Here is a 5995-nt window from a genome sequence, read left to right on the forward strand (position 1 = left end):
GAAAACTTCCCAAGCAGGGGAAAAGAACTTGACAGACAGATAAGGGAGGCATATAAGACTCCAAATAGCCTTCATCAAAAAAAATCTACACATAGGCAAATAATTGTTAAGATTCCAGAAACTCAACAGAAGAACAAAGTTCTACAAGCAGTTAGAGAAAAGAAACAAATCACATACAAAGGAAAGCCCATCAGAATCACACCAGACTTCTCAACACAAACCGTCAAGGCAAGAAGAGCTTGGAGTGACATATTACAAGCCTTAAAAGAAAACAGCCTCCAAACCAGATTGATGTATGCTGCAAAACTATCTTTCAAAATGGATGGAGAAATAAGATAATTTCATGACAAAGAGCACCATAGGAACTTCATGAATACCAAACCAGCACTCCAAAAAATTTTAGACAAAATCCTAGTAACAGACAATGAGGATCACAATGCCAAGAAGCAAAGCAAAATGAACCCATCGGGCATGACAAGAAATTAAATGTAAAAGAGAAGAACCAAACAAAAAGAAAAAGTCAGGACAATGATAAGTCAATATGTTTCATTTATAAACATCAATCTTAATGGTCTCAATTCATCAATCAAACGAAATAGACTGGAAGAATGGGTCAAGAAGCAAAATACAACAATATGCTCCATACAAGAAACACACTTAATTCAAAAGGAAACTCATAGACTGAAAGTTAAGGGTGAAAAACAATACACCATGCAATGGGAACCTGAAAAAAAGCAAGAGTAGCTATCTTCTTTGAAGATCAAGTGGATTTCAAACCAAGACGGACTGAGACAAAGAAGGACACTACATCCTTGTAAAGGGAACGATCCAACAGGAAGAGATGACAATCATAAATATCTATGCACCTAACACTAATGCGCCGAACTACATAAAACAAATGCTAACAAACAGGAAAAGTCATATACGCACTAATACAATTGTAGTGGAGGACTTCAATACCCGACTATCACAAATAGATAGATCAACTAGAAAAAAAATAAGTAAAGAAGTACTATAACTCAATCAAACTCTTAAACAAATGAACTTAACATGTTTACAGAGTGTTCCACCCCACAAAATCAGAAAACAAATTCTCAGCTGCACATGGGTCATTCTCCAAAATAGACCACATACTCACACATAGAACATGTTTAAGTAAGTGCAAAGGAATTGAAGTTATCCGTGTATATTATCAGGCCATAGTGCAATGAAATTGGAGATACATAGCAAAAGAAACTTGAAAAATTTCATAAACACATGGAAATTGAACAACACACTTCTGAATAACCAATGGGTCACACAGGAAATTAAAGAAAAAAACAGACAGTTCCTTCATTGAAATGACAATGACAATACAACATATTGAAATCTATGGGACACATTGAAAGCAGTCTTATGAGGGAAATTCATAGCAGTGAATATACATATTAGGCAAACAGAATGAGCCCAATTAAACAACCTGATGCTGAACCTCAAGATCCTAGAAAAGTAAGAGCAGGACAAACCCAAAGCTCATACAAGGGAGGAAATTATAAAGATCAGAGGAGAAATCAATGCAATGGAGACTAAGAGAACGATACAAAAAAATCAATGAAGCCAAGAGTTGCTTCTTCAAAAGAATCAACAAAATTGACAAACCCTTAGCCAACCTTATCAGAAAAAGGAAAGAAAAGGCCCAAATCCATGCAATTAGGAATGAAAAGGGTGAAATTACAACAGACCCAGCAGAAATCCAGAGGATCATCAATACCTACTTTGAGAACCTGTATGCCAGTAAGATGGACAACACAGAGGAAATGGACAGATTCCTAGATACATATGAATTACCAAAGTTGAACGAAGAAGACCTAAAAATTCTGAACAACCCAATATCAACCAATGAAATTGAAAATGTATGTAATTAAAAACTTATCAACTAAGAAAAGCCCAGGCCCTGATGGCTTCATTGCTGAATTCTACAAGACATTTAGAGAGGAACTGCTGCCACTACTGTTCAAACTCTTCAATGAAATTGAAAGGGAAGCAATACTCCCAAATTCATGCCTGGAAGCAAGCATGATCTTGATCCTCAAAGCAGAGAAAGACCCAACTGAAACAGAAAAGTATAGGCCAATCTCACTAATGAAAATAGATGCAAAACTCCTTTATAAGATACTGGCAAATAGAATGCAGAAGATCATCAAGAAGATCATACACCCTGATCAAGTGGGATTCATCTCAGGGATGCAGGGATGGTTGAACATACACAAATCAATCAATGTAATACACTATATCAATAGATCCAAGGACAAAAACCATATGATTGTCTCCATAGTTGCAGAAAAAGCATTAGATAAAATCCAACATGCATTTTTGATAAAAACCCTCCAAAAAGTTGGAATAGATGGTCTCTACCTCAAACTGATAAAAGCCATCTATGAAAAACCAACAGCCAGTATCATACTAAATGGTCAAAAACTGAAATCCTTCACACTAAAATCAGGAACAAGACAAGGATGTCCACTATCACCACTCTTGTTCGATATAGATTTGGAAACATTGACCATTGCAATTATACAAGAGAAAGAAATGAAAGGAATAAAGACAGGAAATAAAGAAGTCAAATTGTCATCATTTGCAGGTGACATGATACTCTATATAGAAGACCCCCAAAACTCTACCAAACTCCACCAAACTTCTAGACTTAATAACCAAATTCAGTCAAGTAGCTGGTTACAAGGTCAGCACACAAAAATCAATAGCCTTCCTCTACACAAATAACAGACTCAATGAGAGAGAAATAGGGCAAATAACTCCTTTCACAATAGCATCCAAAAAAACTAAAATACCTAGGAATCATCCTAATGAAAGAAATCAAAGACCTCTTTTCTGAAAACTATATCACTCTGAAAAGAGAGATTGAAGATGATATCAGGAAATGGACAGACATCCCCTGCTCCTGGGTAGGAAGGATTAATATAGTGAAAATGGCCATACTTCCAAAACTTCTATATAGATTCAATGCAATTCCAATTGAGATCCCAGCAGCATACATCATGGACCTTGAGAAAACAATCCAAAAATTCATTTGGAACAAGAAGAGACCCAGAATAACAAAAGCAACTCTAGGTAACAGACACATGGCAGGGAGTATCACAATCCCCAACTTGCAACTAAACTACAAAGCTCCTGTGATAAAAACAGCATGGTAGTGGCAAAGAAACAAAACTGAGGACCAGTGGAACAGATTAGAAGATTCAGAATCAACACCAGACACACTCAGCCATCTCATCTTCAATAAAGGAGCCAAACACCCTCACTGGAGGAAAGATAGCCTCTTTAATAAATGGTGCTGGAAAAATTGGGTTTCAACTTACCAAAGATTAAAACTAGACCTATATCTCTGGCTATGCACTAAACTAAAATCGAAATGGATTAAAGATCTAAATATTAAAATAGAAACGCTGAACCAGTTGAAACAGAGGTTAGGTAGAACTCTTGAAGACATTGGTGTAGGAAAAGATTTAATGAACAAAACCTCAGTTGCCCATGAATTAGGCCAAACAATCAACAAATTGGATCTTTTCTTATTAAAAAGCTTCTGCACAGCAAGAGAAACCACCAGCAGTGTGAAAAGACAACCCACAATGTGGGAAAAAATCTTCACCTGCTCTTCCTCAGACAAAGGTCTACTATCTCGAATCTATAAAGAATTTTAAAAGATCAGACCTCCCCAATTTAAAGACCCAATCCGAAAATGGGCATCTGAAATGAATAGACATTTCTCAGATAAAGAAGTATAAATGGCAAATAAATTTATGAAAAAATGTTCAACATCACTGGTCATTTGAGAGATGCAAATGAAAACAACACTGAGATTTCACCTCACTCCAGAAAGAATGGCTGCTATCATGAAATCAACCAATATCAAATGCTGGTGGGGCTGTAGGGAAAGAGGAACCCTCCTTCACTCCTGGTGGGAGTGTAGACTGGTGCAACCATTGTGGAAATCAGTATGGAAATACCTCAAAGAACTAGAACTGGAAGTCCCATTTGACTCAGCTATTCCTATGCTGGGTATCTTCCCCAAAGAATTAAAAGAATCATAGCACAGTGATATATGTGCATCCATGTTCATAGCAGCACAATTTGTAATAGCTAAAACTTGGAAACAGCCAAAATGCCCATCAACTGGAGACTGGATAAAGAAAATGTGGGGTATTTTTATAAAATGGAGTACTACTCAGCCATAAAAAATGAGAAATTAGAGACATTTATAGCTAAGTGGATGCACATTGAGGTGATACTCTTAAGTGAAATAAATAGGACACACACGTAATAATACCAAATAGTTTCTCTAGTCTGAGAAACTGAAAGTGTAAATAAGAACTAAAATGTATAGTAGATAATGTGAAATGGGAAGAAAAGGGGCAAAGGGGAAGGGGAAGTGGGAGGGGCAGGGGAAAGGAAAGAAGGGAATGGGATTAATATGAGAAAATGGAAACAAAATCTTTGTAAATAGGGAGGGATGGAGTGGTTGAAGGAAGGGCTGGGCATGGATGAAAAATAAGAACCAAGAGAGATTATGTAAAGGGGCAAATTCCCAATGATGAATGTCATTATATTGTATACCTAAAATATACCAATGATTAGAATGAATAATTGATAATGCAAAATTGGAAGAAAAGGTCCAAAGTGGTAGGGGTAGTGGGAGATGCAGGGGAAAGGAAAGAAGAGAAAGGAAAAATGATGAGAAATGGAAAAAATGGAAATAAAGTCTCTGTAAATAGGGAAGGGTGGGGAGGGGGATGGAAGGGAAGGCTAGTAATGGGGCAAAAATAAGAACCAAGATGCATTATGTAAAGGTACAATTCCCGATGAGAAATGTAATTGTGTTGTATACCTGCAATGTACCAATAAAAGAATTTAACAAAAATAAAATAAAATAAAATAAAAATATATCCTCATATTTTTAGATGTTTTCAATGTAAACAACTATATCAGCTCTAACAGTTTTGTTTCTCCCATGAAAATCCTTGTAGATGTATTTATATTCTCTGCCTTTATATCCAAAACAAAGTAAAATAATAGGGTTGTAGTTGGAATTATCTAATTAAGTATATAAGATAGTAACATTATTTTCAATTGTACTAATTATGCAATACTTAGACATAAATCATTATTTTCTTATTTAAAATATTTCTATATTTCTTGTGGTCGACTGAAAAATGGTCCTTCAAAAGATAACCATGCTCTACTTCCAAGTACCTATAGATATTATGCATGTTAAAAAGATTTTTGCAGAGCCGGGGATTTAGCTCAGTTTTGCCGCCTGCTGCACAAGTGCAAGGACCTGAGTTTGATCCCTGGTACCAAAAGAAAAAAAAAAAGATTTTTGTAGATAAGTAAAGATTGTGAGATGGGAAGACTGTCTTGTGTTACCCATGTGGGCTGTAAATGTAGTCACACATCTCCTTACAGGATAGAGATAGAATAAGTTTTGACATAGGCAGGATGAGAAGTCATTGTGACCAAAGAAGGTATAGTGTCAATGATATAGCCACAAATCGAAGAATACCAGAGTTTATGAGAAAATAAAAGAGGTAAGGAAGAGATTGCTTCCTGAAGCCCCCAGAGGGAGCACACCATTGTAAAGATTACAGTTTTAACCCAGTAATAATTTCAGATATGTGGCCTCCTGAACTGTGAGAATAATGTCTGATTTTTAAGCTACCTAATTTATAGAAATTTCTTATAGGAATGACAGGAAATGACTATTTTAAATTCTTATTTATTCTTATTTAAAGTAAGAATTGCTGCAAGTTTTAATTATATGATTATTATGAGATTAAATGTAAAACCTATTTTTAATGTGTGAAGACTAAGAGACTAAGTAATTTTCTGCATTGTTTCATCTGTTAACACAAATAATGCACATAAGCATATAGTCCTCTAAGGATAAATTATATTTGTTTTCCTAGGAGAAACTCAACTTGGACATGATGCTTTTATACTT

This window comes from Heterocephalus glaber, unplaced genomic scaffold (genome assembly GCF_053883595.1).
Source record: "Heterocephalus glaber isolate CG9 unplaced genomic scaffold, H.glaber_assembly_v1.0 deba00001429, whole genome shotgun sequence".
In the NCBI taxonomy this organism is placed as follows: Eukaryota; Metazoa; Chordata; class Mammalia; order Rodentia; family Bathyergidae; genus Heterocephalus; species Heterocephalus glaber.